Genomic DNA, 15,913 nt, shown 5'->3' on the forward strand with positions numbered 1-15,913 from the left:
CTCAATTATAAGATACACCATTAAGTTAAAGTTCCACTAAGGAAGAAAAAAGCACTGTCAATCAAACTTTCTTTTTTTTTTTTTTGAGATGGAGTCTTGCTCTGTCACCCAGGCTAGAGTGCAGTGACACAATCTTGGCTCACTGCAACCTCCACCTCCTGGGTTCAAGTGATTCTCCTGCCTCAGCCTTCTCATTAGCTGGGATTACAAGTACACACGGCCACGCCTGGCTAATTTTTGTGTTTTTAATAGAGATGGAGTTTCACCATGTTGGCCAGGCTGTTCTCAAACTCCTGACCTCATGATCCGCCCTCCTGGCCCTCTCAAAGTGCTGGGATTACAGGCATGAACCACTGCGCCCTGGTGCCAATCAAACTATTATATCTTATCATCCCATTTCAGATGTCTCTTTGTTTTCAGAGTCCCTGAACTGCTCTGGGATGAGTGATGATGCTTCTCCTTCCCAGCACCCCTCTTGGGAAACAGGGTTCACACTCTTCCTTCTATCCCTTTCCTTCTGACTCTCTTCATCACCCAGCCTGTGGAATCCTTATACGATCTGGGAATGGTATCACCTGTTACTACACCCAGCTTTGCCACATATAGTTGCACACATCACAACCTGTATGAATTTATTCCACTGGGTTGTGCAGTATGTAATCTGTACAACTATACATTGTTGCCTGACTTCACCCATTCTTCCAAGGCTTTTTTTCCTCTTTATAATTTGGTCTTAGTCGATTTTTTGTTGCTACCATTGAGCACCTGACGCTGAGTAATTTATAAAAAAGAGAAATTTATTTTTTACAGTTCTGGAGTGTGGGAAGTCCAATGTTCAGGGTCTGCACCTGGTGAGGACTCTCTGCAGAGTCCTGAGGTGGCTCAGGGCAACATGTGCTGAGAGGGCTCACCAGAGATGGCCAAAGTGACTTTCATATGAGACCCACCTTTGTGACAACCCATTAATTCATTAATTTATGCATGGGTCCATTCATGAGATCAGAGCCCTCATGACCCAATCATCTCCCAAAGGTCCCACCTCTCAATATTGCTGCATTGGGAACCAAGTTTCCAACACATGAACTTTTGAGGAACACATTTAAACTACAGCAAATGCCTTGTCCTGGACTTTTGAAACTTGAAAGCAAGAAAGAGACGCTTTAGTTCTGTGCATTCTTCTCTGTTGTTTCTTCCCAGAGGCAACCACTGTAGTCTTGGGCTTTTTGCTCCAGTTGGGCACCCCTGAGCTTACCTCTGTGGCTAGAAAAAACATCCCCTAACTGACATGGGCCTGGGAGCCCATCTAGGAGCCATTCACAGTGGCAACGGGTGGCCCTTGTTTTGCTTAGCCAATCAGAAGGCCCCCCTGGTTATGAGGGTGTAGTCCATCTTAACCAAATGTCAAGGCTGCTACCACTGGGGGAGGAATGGAATGAATGTGGGGGCACCCATTGGGTCTACTCCACAGGGTCAAAGGCAGGGATGGAGTTATTGGGATAAAAGAGACTCGGGCCTGTGCTTAAGTTCACAGACAGGGAGTAATTAAAGATATCGGAGGGAAGAGCCTAAGTGTGGTTAGGAGCAAAATCCTAGAGAACAAATGAGATGTGGGGGGAGGGTCTAGATTTGAAATGAGGGCATGAAACTTCTTCTGGATGGAGGATGATGAAGAGACCGGCTATGAAGGTGTTAGTGAAGGCAGGGATGTGAGCGCCTCTCACGGCCTTGTTACCTCCAGGTGGGGGAGCAGTGTAGCTGGAGATATTGGTAGCATGGGCAGCTTCATGGTACTTTCTGGGAAGTGTCCAATGTATAATTTTAATTGGCTCTTTTCATTAAATAGAATTGATATTATTTTAAGAGCTAGGTCACTTGAAAATTAGGATTTTCATTCACTTCTCAAATGAAGAGAATGTGCCTTTGCCACATGTATGTCTGAGGAATTCGGAAGAATAAATCATGACTTCAGGGAATGTGTGTGCGAAGATGTTTAAAAAGTCACTTGTGGGACTTTGCCTGGCTTGGTGGTTAGGAATGTGGACTCTGAAATCAGGAGGCCTGGGCTCACATACAGGCTCTGCAACCTCAGGCAGGCTCCTGAACTCCTCTGTTTCTTTGCTAAAGAGTGGGCAGGATATCACTATTTTCGGTGTAGGCCTGCTGGAAGGATCAGAAGACTTAATACTTGTGTGTGTTTTGGAGTTACTGGCACATATTAGATAGGTTTACTGTGAGTCATCAGTATTTATAATTCTATGACATGCTGGAATGTACATTGTCTTTAGAAATGAAACTTGTTTGGTTTTCCTAATTTCATGAAACCTACATTTTTCCAGTGCTATTTTCTTTGGGGAAGGAGCATGTAGATGTTCAGTGTTTCAACGTGGTGATGTTTAAAATGCCATCATTGTTTCCTTTCTGGTGGAATAGTCAGAGCCAGCTTAAAGAGAATCTACTCCAGAAAATTCCATATTAGCAATTATGTAGGGGCTGGTGGTCATACGCCTTAATGAATGACTTATTTGTTAGTGTATTGGGAATGGCTTCCCCCTTCTCTCACGAGCACCTTTTCCCCCCACTTTCCAGCCCATTGCCAAATGAGAAGGACTGAAGTCAATTAGGAATTAAGATTTAGCATTTATGGGATTATCTTCAAATGCAACACTGCCCTGGGGGGGACACAGTTCCACTCACCCTTCATGGTGGCAGTTCAGATTGCTCCTTTGGGAGCAGGCCTGGCTGTGTCTCAGGCCCCAGAATGTTCCAGAAGGCTCCTGTAACAGTGCCACTGTGGAATAAACCACTGCTAATGTGGCAGGAAAGTGTGGCCCTACTTGGAGCCCATGTTTTCTAACTATTTCAAATTTCTTTCATTCATTCCTAGTGTAATTTTTTGAAATTAATTTTTATTTTCAGTTCTCCCAGGAATTAACAAGTTGATTTAATAAAAGTCTTCACAAAGAAGGTAAAGGCTGGCGTTCCACATAGAGAACAAACACAGCAACCCACAGACTCTGCAGAGCTCCTGGTTAATGCATTCTTCTAGTGGGGCCACCACACCCTTGGGGCCTCAGACAAGCCCCTTGTGGATGACAGGGCTGGGCTGAAGACAGTCTCTGGGGCTGTGCCTCCTCCCAGTTCCCCACTCTCCTCCTAAAGGAAATGCACTGTGATGAATTGCACAATAAAGACATTCCTAAATACTGAAAAACTAGCAGGCTTTGAACTCTCCTGGGGGAAAAAACCATAAAAAACAAAACTGCAAGGAATGAGACTATTTGGCCAAATGGCCAATATGCTACAACTTTCATAGAGAACTCACAGCACTTGGTGTTGCCAGACGGAAAAAATGCCCTGAATTTCACTATAAAAGATCTGAGATACGGAAAAGGAATAAGTATTTTTTCTCTAAGATGAATCTAGCTGTAAATGGAGACTGGGTCTCATGTCCCCAACAAAATATGTTTTCCTTATTTGCTCTAAACCTTTAGGAGTATCAGAATATAGCCTACATAGCATCAGGTACTAAGCCAAAAAAGGCTTCAAGGGCATCATTTTTCATCTATGACCTTGCCCATGTCACCCCCCCAGAAACCTTGAGTTGGCCGAATGCAATCACGGCAGCCTTTCGTGGCTCCTTGAGCAGCTGCTAAGCATCACATGGATTCTGCGCATTCTCAGTGCTTCTCATACTTTAAAAATGCTTGAAGCCGTGGGAGGCTGCCCAGCCCTCTGCATCATTCAAAAGAAAACCAGGAGGCAGCAACAACTCTTGATTCTTGCAGATAAACATTCTCCAGCAACTGTTAAGAGTGAGATTGCTCTACCTTCATTTAATTCTTTGGTGCTTTACTATTTGAACCTAGCATATTCCTGAAGTGCGAGAGATGGATAGAAAAGATGTAAGCCGTATATACTTAAAAACAGGGCACCAACCTCCCTAACAAACAGCTTTGAAGAGATGATGATTTTAGCTCTCTGAATTGTTATGTCAGAGGAATATATGCAGAAGGAAAGAGGCACTGAAATAGGTTTTACCAGAGCAAAGTAAACCTGAACACTTACAACAACGAGAAATATCTCATCCTTCTTTCTACTCTGAACTGCCTTGAAAAGAGCAAGAATTTCACACACGAGCCTGTAGCACATTACAAAATCCTAGTATGCGTTTGAAATTCAAATGCACATAAAGTTCATGCATTTTATTTTCCATTTGTTCTCAAGACTCCTAAATAAAGCATTTCCCCTGTGTAGGCGATCCTTGGGTCCCATGTGGGGTCAGCGTTTGGGTCTCTCTGAGAGGATCAGGAAGGCTGCTCTTCCAGGAAGGGCTGCAGGGACCCTGGGAACCGGACCAGCCCAGCTCACAAGTATGAAGAGAATGTCGGGAGAGGAAGTGGTGGCTATGAGTCAGCATGAGTCATCTTGTTCCAATGAGAATGAAGGCTGAGGTGTGCGCCTTTTTTTTTTCCTTCTTAGTCGTGTGGACATCACTGGGAATGGAGGGAAATGAATGACTGTATGGTTGCTGCTTTTTAAGTTTCAAACTGACATTCTAGGCAAGCGGTGCCCAAGCCCGTGCGTGTCTTCAGATCTTCACAGCACAGTTCCTGAGAAGGTGGAGCCACCAGCCTCTCCCTGGTGAGTATGCGTCTGTCATTTTTAGGGTCACTTCTGCAGTTTGCCTTGGAGTCTGAGCTATGGGAAAGGCTGCTGCGTCCTGGGGGGCACACTGCATTTCTTTCAGACTTTGAAGATCTGTCGTTTTAGAAAAGTGGCTGCCTGTGCCCTCAGGCCCACGGTTACTGTCGTGCAGTGTGGCTGTCAGGAGGTGTTTCTCAGTTCGTTGTGAGGATGCAGATGCCGGTTGCACATTATGTTGTCTTGGAAGAGATTGCAGTGCTTGGCTGGAGAATAAGCTGCTCGGGACTCTGAGAAGCCGAGGTGAAGCTTAGAGATGGAAGTGGGTATACTTGTGCTAACCCAGGGGTGCTGAGGTTGGCTGAGCTTCCGCTTCGCAGGGTAGAGGAGAGGCAGCTCATGAGCCATTTCTGGCCCCGTGGTCTGAACTGCCCAATTTCAGTGCAAGAAATACCAGAGAGGCAGAACTTTGGCTGCCTTCTCTAAAAGCATATGAATGATTGCAGGAATTAGTTTACATCCCTTCCTTTTTCTTAACATTGAAAGTCACAAACTGTGGTGAAATCAGGAAGAATGTAAAAATGCTGGGGGCCAGCGCTGGGGGTGGGGGACTGGGGAGGGCTGAGGAGGGGGCCGCTCAGTCTTTGAGCCTGACTTGACCTTGATAGGTATTTCTCAGGCTGTTAGTATTCTGATGAAGCTTAGCTTTACTGTCAAGTAAAATACAGGAAACACTTTTTTAAAATGTTGTTCTAGTTACTGTAAATGAAACGGTTAAAATGTCATAAATACCTTATGATAAACATTTTTCAAATTTGCTTAAAAAGCAGCACATCAGTAGGCAGGGCATGACAGGGAGCTTTTTCAGTACAGTCATTTGAGTGTGTGGGCTTCCTGGGTTAATAATGAGTCAGCACCCAATTTCTAAAATTGGAGCAGCTAAGAGAATGTTCAGCCTGCCCCTTAGTACAGCACGGTGGCTGGCCGGTCCCCGCAGGAAGGCTTGGCTGCTGGATCTTTGGTTAAAATCGACTTTGGATGCCTCCCTTGTGTAAGTGACCAGCTCCCAGCTTGGGTCCCAGCTCCTCTGGGCTGCGGCTGAGAGGGCCCTTCTGCTAAGGGATCTGTATCTAAGTCAGGAGTGCGCACATTTGGCTTCCAAACTTTGGCTGATGTTGACGATTTTTAGGTTGTCTTGAGGGAACAGGTTGAACACAGTTTTTGAAATGAAAAATGTAGTGTTTAAGGCTAGGGCCGCTGAGGGCTCAGGCTGCATCTGGAGCCTTGAGATGTTCTGCTCGCACGTCACCCTCGCTGAGGGATTGGGCGGGAGACTCGGTCACCGAGTGAACTTCAAAGTTGGCGCTCTGTATGTGACGCATAGAGCGTGGGAAGATTAAGTCAGCTTAAAATGAGAGAGCAAGGTTCCAAGGAAGAAAACCTCCCCAGAACCTTACTCTTTCATAGATAAAGGAAGACAAATATTGAGAAAATTTAAAAAATAACATGAAACCGCTGAGCTGCAAAGCAGCAGCTCCAGGATTAGATGCAGCCCCGGTGAAGGCATCCCCCACCAGGCTCTGTCTGGCCCGCTCAAGACTGTTTTTCTGTGTGGAGATAACTGTGGGTGAGGTCTGTGCTCTCCGGATCTCAGGCCCTGCCACACCCTGATGCCACAAAGCTTGGAGAGTGCGATCAGAGGGAGGCTCAGAAGCTGGGCTGAGGGCCTGCCAGCCTTGTGGGGCTGCCGTGAGGACCCTGTGGGTTAGCATCCGCCTGGCCCCCAGAACAGGGCCTGGATGGAGAAAGACCTCCATCAACACTAACTCTGCTAGGCTGTCTTATTAATCTGCCCTCTGAAGGCGTTTGGGATTTTGGCTCTTGAGTCTGCCCTATGGCTTTTTCAAGAAAGATCCTGCAGATCCAACGTGGGCAGTGGTTGTTTCCAAGGCTGCTAAGAATCCCGGCACCAACTGGGAGCCTCTGCAAGTCAGGCACCAGGCATTTCTAAGCCGGGAGAATGGCCCCGCTTGTCTCTCTTGGTGAGTCCTCTTCGTAAGCCCTCGAAGACCTGCCACCATCATGAAGATGGGAGCCTGTAAAAGGCAGACTGCCTCAGACAGCGCCTCAGTGTGTTGTGGACACCAACACTCTCCCATGCTTGTTTCAGAGATGGCGCCGGGCCCCAGACACGTCCTTATCACTGGGTCCCACGTCCTTCAATCCTTTAAAGGGTTTTGAGGTGGCTGATTTTTATCCTAGACATTGATCATGTTCTTTCATGCAGAATTCGGGCAGCTATGTGGACACTAGGAGTTGAGTCACCTCTTACCCATTAGAAACAAGCCTATGGCGGGGATGATACGATCACTCTGTCATCAAGAGATAAGGCCTTGGGCATCCCTGAATATAGAGCATTTATTAACATGATTTGTTGCTTGGTCATGTTTCCCCAGCTACCAGAAGGAGCTGATGGTTAAGTGTGGATACAGGCAGGGGGTACAGAGTGAAACCTAGGGTAGAAGCTGAGCACGACTTTTAAAGGCCATCGAACTGCAAAAATGAAATGCAGACAGCAATGACAGCTGGAAGTTGGCCAGCGTCCTGTTGTCGTGGTGTCCTCAGCCTAGAGACTGGCCTGTGGCTCACTGGGCCTGTCCCCCACGCTCTACCTGTCTCAGCACCTGGGCCTGGTGTACCTGGTCTACCTCATGCCCAGTGTTTTCTGAAGTACCTGATGGGCGTTCCACCCTTGGTTGTTGTGTGGTGAGCTCATCCCCATGTTGGGCAAATTACTTCATTCCTTGGTGTCCCGCCTTCCTCATTGTAAAATGAGAATACTCATAGCCTGAATGTTATGAGTTCTTGTGAAGATTTTATGACGAGCACACAAGTTACAAGGAGACACAATAATTGTTACATACATACTCATTCATTCGGAAATATAACAGACAGCTTAGTATCTCTACCTGGGTCCCTCTGCCCTGTGGGAATCCATAAAGAACTGATTCTCATCCCCCGAAAGTGAGATCCCTCCTGTGTCATCAATTACATGGCATGTTCTGCATTCACAGGACATTTATTTATTAGGTAAATGGGAAATCCTCCTTGGTTCTCTCCAGGAAACCCTGGGGTTCTAGATGTCACCATCATCATCATCATTGTCATCCTCACTGACAGCATCACAATAAGAACTCTCATTGCATTCAGCCCCAACCATATGGTGGCAACTTTATGGACATTCCCTTTAACCTCCCCCCGCCCCAATATCCACCCTGGAAGATAGAAGGGATGGCAGGTTCCTTAACTCACTCACAGCCACGGGACTCTCCTGCAGGTATCAGGCACAGCAACTGCTTCAAAGAATGCACCGGTGACAGGGGAGCCCCTTGCACTCACTCAGGACAGGAGAATCAGGAAAAGCAGGAGATCTGCAGGGCTTTGTGTGTAATCCAACCAGGCTGACGCCACAAGCCAGGAAACCCAGGGCAGTTTGCCTCAGACCTACCCTGGAGTGGAAGCAGCTGGATTCTGTCCTCACTCTTCCTGTATAAAGCCAGCTAGAGTAAATTTCTAGTCATCTAGATTCTGGTTATTTGGAAATGATCACAATATCTGGAGATGACTCATATTGAAAAATATTAACTAAGATAAACTTAAAACTGAACCCAGGGTGAACATAACATGGCCCTTCCTCGTCAATTCTGAAGAAGATCATTGAGGTTTGTGCAGTGCCTCAGAAGCCAGATGCTCTCTTCCATTCCGTCAGGGTCCTGGCGGGTCCTGACGAAGTACTGCTGTGTCCTTTTGATCACTCCGCCTTCTCCGGTGTCAGGCTGTTAACGTGAAGCATTGAATGCTTTATATGTCTCCATTCCGATTGTTTAGGCTTTGAATGCTGAGAATGATTGGCACTTTGTTGGTCAATTGTTGACGGTGCTAACTTGTGGGGAGTTTTTTTCCTGCTACTTCCCCCTTTGCCATAATCCAGAGGACCTCCCTCTGCCGCCAGTGCTGTGGGCCTGGCTCAGAGCTGCTGGGCAAGGATTGGACTCCCTATAGGTTCTGGAGGGTTCTGACTAGATCACAGAGCTCAGGCAAGGAAAAGCCAATAATAGATCAGAAGGAAGTTAGGCCATCAGGAAGGAGGAGTGGGCAGGATGCTTGGTGGTCTCAGAGGATTCCTTCTGGTGAAAAAAAAATAGATGTTATTGTATTTTGTGTAATCAGAAAAGCTAAGGGTGATGGCAGATCTTATCCATTGTGGTTTTCCTGCCTATCTTTTGCTTTTGGGAGTGATTACCCTGCAAGCGAGGGTTTCTGCTACAGGGGCTTTTAGCTCTTCTCTTCATCCTGTCCTTTTTAAAATACATTGGACTAAAAAATCACAGGATTTTCAACTATGGCAGAAAATGTATTATCTTAGTTGTTATCACTGGACAAATCACTTACAGAGCGTGAGAGGAATGTTTCTATTAATTCAGCTAGATACAAAGGAAAATTTGTAAAATAGCAAGGGCACCAAAAAGAGTCAGGCTTAATTTCTCTTACACAGAAAAAGGGTTCTGTTGTCCTTTCTGTCCTGTCCTCAAACAGGAAGCAGATTTTCTGGGACAAGGGTCAACAGGCAGCCAGTTCATCCATCTGCCTACTCTGCCATCCTTAGCACTGGCTTCCTCCCTCCAAGTTATCTTATGGCTTCAAGTAGGCTGCTGGAGCTCCTGCCATCACCTCTGCATTCCAGACAGAAGAGAGGAAGGAAGTGGGGGAAAAAAGGCAAAGCCTCCTAGATGTCAGACTCCTTTCCTTGAATCCCCAGCTAACCCTTTCAGCTTAGCTTTTCATTCACCACCCTATCTGTAAAGGAGCTGGAGGAGAAAGATGGAGGAGTGAGACAAGGCCCTGAGATGATGCAGAGCAATGAACGCACAGGAGGGGACCCAGGTCGAAGATGAAATAGCATCAAACACCATCCTTCCAAAACCCACTGCCTCCACATGAGCACTGATTATGCCAATAGATAAGTGGTATGTGACAGTTCCAGCTTCTCTGACCTTTGATAAGGTTGAGTTATGTGAATAGACTCCATGTCCTCAGAGATGAACCTGTTCTAAAAATTCTAAGCAACCAGCCATTTGGCTCATTGCTGGAAAGTACCCTGGCTTTTGAAGCCAAGTCGAGACCATTTCTTTGCTGCACTCAATGGACATGGTCCTGACTCAGGAAGAGTTGGCTTTGAGGGAAGGGGTGGGTCTTGAACCCAGTCACAGCGGAGATTCCTGGTGTGCTGCAGAAGGCGAGAGTAGCCCCATCTCCCTGTGCCGGTCTCCTGGGGGAATTCATGATGGCTTTACATAATTGAGCTTATATATGTTTCACTAGAAAGACAAAAATAGGTGAGACTTTGTCTGCCAATTCACCACCACCTCCTTGGGGTCTAAGATCCAGGCTGTTGGTTCAAAGCTGGGCTCCTCTGTGTATTAACAGTGTGGCCCTCAGCTCATCCATAACACCTCTTTGTCCCAATTCCACATCTGAACAATGGGGCTGATAATGATAGACTCTGCCACATATGGTTCTGAGGATTAAGTGAGACCACATGGGCAAAGAATCCGGAACCATGCCTGGCCCTCAGTCAGCCCTCAGTCAACAGAATGGTGTTTGACTTGTTTTTATTTTATTGAGTACGTGATAAATATTGGTTAAATGCATGAATGAAAATAAATCCTACTTGATTTTAATACAAAAATCAGACAGGTGATTTCTAGCTCTTTAAGTTATCCTCCTCCAAGTTGTCCAAAGTCCTTGAAGCCACCATCTCCCTGGTACCCTTCCTGATGCTTCTGGTGTGGGCAATGTGGTTATTTCACAAGGCAGACCCTGGTTACAGAGGTGCTGAATGATTTGTCCCCAGGTCCACTCACAGGACAGAGTCCTGTGATCCAATATCTGTCTGGTTGTCTTCAGTGCTCTGTTGTAGAGACTTCTAGTATGCATTCTCTTCAGCTTCCTCTGTTGTCAACCACAACCCTGTGTTGTTAGGGACAACAGTGTACCCGGTTTAAAAACGGTATTTCCTGGTCTCCTTTACAGATAGGGTGGGCAATGAAAGCTGTAGGCTGAAAGGGTTAGCTGGGGATTCTAGAAAAGCTCTCTAAAGGAGCCTGGCATCCAACTTCCCTCCTTCCCCCCGTCTGGAAGGCAGAGGTGATGGCTGGAGCTCCAGCAGCCTTCATGAAGCCATAAGGCAATGTAAAGGAAGGAAACCAGTGCTATGGATGGCAGAGCAGGCACATGGTCACAGGCCTTTGGGTGACCAGATACTTTGCCTGGAGATTTGACTATTTTTAGAGCTGGATGCAGACAGAGGAGGGAAAAATATTCCTGCTGAAATTCAATCTGCAGGTGTGTTTGTGAGGGTATCAGGGTCGCCTTTGTGTGGAGCTGCCTTTCAGGTCTCTGGTATAGGGGGTAAGGGTCATGGTCTTGGGGTAACGTCCAGGGACCCCAGTGCTTTGGTCTTTGCAGAGCACTTTCTTATGAAAAAGCAGAGTGTGAATTCCCTGGCCGAAAGATAAATGTCATTCAGGCTGATTCATTATTATACATTCATTTTCATTTATTTGTGGTTTTCCTCTGATTTTAAAATAAATCAAAATTAAAACACTTTTGCAGGCTCCTAACAGTATCACAGGCTCCATGCACTGTGCCCAGTGTGCCCAGTGGACATGTACGCCCCAGAAGGGCAGAGAGCAACCACAGAAGGGCTTGTGCTGGGCAACATAGGCTGGTCTCTCCAGGGGCGGCTCCGGAATTGTGGATTACCCAGAGCTGTGTGCCGAGAAATGTGGACCTAACTCTTGCCTCTGAGGACGGCAAGTAGGCTTGGTTTCATGTACTGTTGGTGAGCCTGACATCTTCAAGGCTCACTCAAGCTTTGGAAATGACAAGCAGGATTTTAGAACAGGATTCTCTGTCCTGTCCCTGTTTTAATTTCATCCTCCTTATTCCCTCTGTAATAATGTGCTATCTTGGCTCAATGTATTTGTTTAGTGGGTATGAATTCCAGTCTGTAACGCTAAGGTATCAAATATGTGCCGTGTCTTTAATCTAGAAATCTCTAAATTATATTAAACCTGCTCCAAGCTCACCCTGCCCTACCTCACCCCCTCCACCTGGTTATTGGGAGATTCAGATTCTGTCATTACTGGGGATCCTTGCTTGTTGCAATGGTCCAGGTGTCGTCAAACAATCTTGGGTTTAGGTGATGCCAGGAAACCTGTGTGGGAGCATCCATTGTCTGCGGTGGCTGCTACGATTGCAACTTTGACCCCTGGAGCCTCAGTGCGCCGGGGGCTCTGGGAGCTGCTCAGGCCTGCTCCAGCTGGGTGAACCCAAACTGCTCGTGATCTGTCCTCTAACCACAGGCTCTGCTGCTGCTGGAAATGTGTCACTGCTCTCCTGGCCACGGTGTGAGCTCCCAGTCTTAGCAACTGCGTCAAGCAAATATCTGATGGGGCACCCTCTGTGCGCCTTGTTCTGCTTGCTGCTGGCTGCTGCTGGGCCTCTCCCAGCCTGGGCCTCCTGTCTCAGTCCAAAGGCCAAAAGACGGCAGTGACAGTAGAGGAGGCAGAAACAGAAAACTCTCAGAGGACCAGGGGAAGTCGCAAGGTGGCTTCCTGTGGCTTCCCAAACCCTCTAGCACAGCACTGTCAGATAGAACCTTCTACAAGAATGGGAAAGTTCTGTATCTGTGCTGGTTGAGGCAGTGGCCACAAGCCACATGTGGCTACTAAGCAGTTGAAATGTGGCTACCGTGACTAGGAACTGGATTGAAAGTTTTATCTAATTTCAATTAATTTTAATTTAAATGCCACAGCCTCATGTGGTGAGAAGCTACCAGGTTGGACAGCACACATGTGGAACACAGACTCCTGATCTGGGAGCTTTGAAAGATGAACTGTCACTCTGATGAGGTGGAGGGCCTGAATTGAACCCTGTGTGGCACTCAGTAAGTGTTCAGAGGGGCTGGGGACCCCTCCAAGATGCACAGTCCCTGGGTCAGGAGCAGTGGCTAGTCAGGTCGGGGTCCTTGGCCTCTGCCACGAGTGGCCATTAGTGGAAGCCTCAATGTCTCCACCTCCAGTGGGCTCTCAGGCCTCACATGCCCGTGCCAGGGTAAGGGAGCCTGTTGAGGAGGACGCCCTGGCACCCAGAGCATCTCTGCTCTTTGTCCTGAGGGTTCCCTTGGGCTGGGGGCCTCAGATGCAGGGCACATGCAGCCAGCCTGTACAGCCTTGTGGCACTTGCACGTGAACTTTCCTGCATGGGGTCGGCAGCCTTATTCTTGTTTGTGTAAAGCCATTCCAGGAACTATAAATAGTTAGATTGGCATACAGAAGCCTCAGGCTTTGTTCTTATTAGTAGCCTACAAATTCCCCAAACTTTACTCTTTGGGTTTTTTAAGGGAAAAGCATTACACTATGTTCAGGCACAATTGACAAGAAACATACAAGCTGTGGGTGAAATAAGCAGACCCGGGACCCCAGGCCTGAGCCCCTTTTCTCTCCCATGCCCTGCCTGCTAAACTTACCTTCAGCACAAATGCTGTCCTTCTGTGTGTGGGATCACGGACTGAGACACGGGGTTGTCCCTTCCCTGAAGTCACCCCTCAAGTTCCCCACATGATTTTACTCCTGACTACTCCCCAGTTTGCTGTAGTTTGCTGGTCCATGTGATCTTGGAGGGGCTCACGAGGCACAGCGATGAAGCCACCACGAGGGCTGAGCCTCAGCTCAGCCAGCTGCTCACTGCACGCATGGCAAGTTACCTAACACCTGCTGACTTCAGTTTCCTCACCTGTAAACTGGGAATAGAGGAACAATGACCACAGAGAGTTGTTCTGAGGATGAAAAAGTTCTTGCATGAAAAATTCTTAGGAAAATGCTGCACGTAGTAGGTATTCAATAGCATTAGCTATTTGGATTGGAATTAGTGGCTTTTTGCCATTTACTCCTGACCATAGGAATTGTTCTCTGGGCCCCAGGTCTCTATTCCAGCAATGATCTCTCTCCTCCAGCTCTGGTATTGGAGGAGCACCACAATCCTGCATCCGTGTTTCATTTGATGACACACAGGGGCAGCGTTAGGTGTAGCGTAATGGACATCTAAGGGAAGAGGTTCAATTGTCTGTGTGTTTAGTTATTTATTCATTATTCAATGAATGTTAACTGAGGCCTGTCAGGACAGGTGGTAAGCAGTGCGGTTGTGAGGGGGGCTGTTAGGAGGGGAGACCCAGGAGCTTGTGTGCTCTCCTATATGAATATGGCAGCTAGTGCAAGGACATGAAGAGGTAATCAGGGACACTCTGAGGACGTTAAAAACTCTATTGATGTGGAATCAGAATCCCTGGGCCAGTCCTGCCTTCCTCTTGCTGGCTGTGTGGACACGATCGAGGGTCCTCTTTGATTCTCTGTGATGCATGGGCGAGGTGACCCACAGTGGCGGATGCTCAACCGTCCAGCATGGAGTCATCATCATTACTTAGACCCTCTTCACTTGGAATCACCATTCTCAGTGTGAAGGGCACTTCTCACCATAGAAGCCCCTCTCTGTGAGCCCTCAGAGGGCTGTCTAATCCATAAGCCCTCTCCCTCCCTCAGACGCAGCCCAGCGCATCACTGCAAAGCGCCAACTAAGAAGACGATCTATACATTTTCCAGACCCTATTCTCTGGCACATCCATGTTTTGGACCTAGCTCTGCCCCCGAGGTCATATAAGCATAGCTATGATGGGAAGGATGGTCATAATTCAACATGCTCATATATATCCATGGAGCACATATTCTGTCCCAGAAACTGCTGAATGCTTGCATGAGCCCCAGCTCCTTCCCCACCAAAGCCCTTCCAATTGCATGGGCCTCACCACTTGTGTTCAAGCTCTTCCTTCTTCTCATGGTTCCTGGAAAGACTCTTTACGTGCTGTTTAGCTACCCTTGATCTTGTGCTGCCTTCCACAGCATCTACTTGGCCATTTCCAAAGTCCCTCTCCAGGTGGGCACAGTGACCTCCCTTGTCTGGTTTTTGGCATCCATACCCATCTGCTGGACCCGGGCACTGCACTTGCACTGAGCTGACCTCCCTGCCTCTCTGTGTGGGAACATGCTACAAAACCACATCTCTCTAATTCTGCATTTTTTTTTTGTTGTTTTTTAGAGACAAGATCTCACTCTGTCACTTAAGCTGGAGTGCAGTGAAGCAATCATAACTCACTGCAGTCTTGAACTTCTGAGTTCAAGTGACCCTTTACCTTAGCCTGCTGAGGAGTTGGGACTACAGGCATGTGCCACCATGCCTGGCTAATTTTAAAATACTTTTTGGTAGAGAAGGGGGTCTCTATGTTGTCCAGGGTGGTCTCAAACTCCTGTCCTCCAGTGATCCTCCTGCCTCTGCCTCTCAAAGTGCTGGGATCATTCTGAATATGAGGTGGTGACTTTAAAAAAAAAAAGTTTTTATTTTTAAACCTAAGTAGAACTTTACGTTACCCTTGGTGTTGTCTTTTAGATTTAGTCTATGTATTCTCTAACATAAAACATGAGGCTTCGTGTCACCTACAACTTGGAGTGGTATCCCCTTTGCATCTTCACCAGAAGACCACTTGGATCAGTGAAGACCAAGAACAGAGGCCTGTGACATCCACTAGCCATTGTCTTCACTGCTGCCACTATCCCAGTGCTCCCTTGCTGCACAAGTTTCACCGAGGGGGTAAAGGGAGTTATGAAACGTATCATGTGTCTGTGATCGTGATCCCACAGACAAATGGGGCAGGTGGGATGATTTAGACACTCAGCCAGCCTTCTCCTGACAGACGCCCGTCCTTCTCTGCTGTTATGTCTTTCCTCCATCCTCAGGCACAGGGAGCTTTGAGTGAGGTTAGCTAAGTTCAGGGCGGCTGTGAATTAGATACTGGCTGTAAGTTACCTCCAACACCCAGAGCATTTACATGCTCAGCTGTCAGGGATTGTTGTTTTCATTGTTTGTACATAGTCACACCCTCAGTTTATGGGGGAACGCATTTGATTCAATTCAGATATGCCTTTCCAGCTGGCCCTGCTGAGCCGGGCTTGACAGGCACACGGCTCATCTCATCTGCATTTGGCAGTCTCTTTGAAGTCCCCAGAAGTGCCTGCTCAGAGTCATTCTCTGGAGGAAAGAGGTGAGACACAGAATGAGTGCAGACTGCCACCCAGCCGCAGGAGAGGTGACTGCACAC

At 47.4% G+C, this 15,913-nt stretch overlaps 1 long non-coding RNA gene across 1 annotated transcript in view; it reads left to right on the top strand.

The window, feature by feature from the left end:
- The first annotated feature begins 4,311 nt into the window (after positions 1–4,311).
- Positions 4,312–15,913, top strand: part of LOC116526997 — a 67,154-nt gene continuing 55,552 nt past the window's right edge. The window contains exon 1 of the long non-coding RNA XR_004258336.1: positions 4,312–4,641. This is a non-coding gene — a long non-coding RNA (uncharacterized LOC116526997). The remainder of the gene's footprint in view (positions 4,642–15,913) is intronic.

The sequence above is a fragment of the Sapajus apella genome, unplaced genomic scaffold (genome assembly GCF_009761245.1).
Source record: "Sapajus apella isolate SASKATOON/1434 unplaced genomic scaffold, GSC_monkey_1.0 scaffold52, whole genome shotgun sequence".
Classification (NCBI taxonomy): Eukaryota; Metazoa; Chordata; class Mammalia; order Primates; family Cebidae; genus Sapajus; species Sapajus apella.